This window comes from Penaeus monodon, chromosome 33 (assembly GCF_015228065.2).
Source record: "Penaeus monodon isolate SGIC_2016 chromosome 33, NSTDA_Pmon_1, whole genome shotgun sequence".
NCBI classification, from domain to species: domain Eukaryota; kingdom Metazoa; phylum Arthropoda; class Malacostraca; order Decapoda; family Penaeidae; genus Penaeus; species Penaeus monodon.
The window spans coordinates 30,974,197-30,974,412 of record NC_051418.1 but is presented as its reverse complement, the minus strand read 5'-3'; positions in this window follow the sequence as shown (position 1 = coordinate 30,974,412).

Here is a 216-nt window from a genome sequence, read left to right as displayed (position 1 = left end):
GGGGGTTTTTCCACAGAGAAAAAAACTATTTTGGTGAAAATTAAAAAAAGAGGCTTTTGGGGAAAGGGTTTAAAACCCACGGGAACTAAGATGAAGATTTTGCATTTTGGTACGAATCCCTTTGTGTTTGAGTGTTACCTTTCAAATTTATTCGTTTTTCCTTAAAAATTTTGTACTTGGCTGTCACCCCTACTTATCTGCTCTTTTTCATCTGAA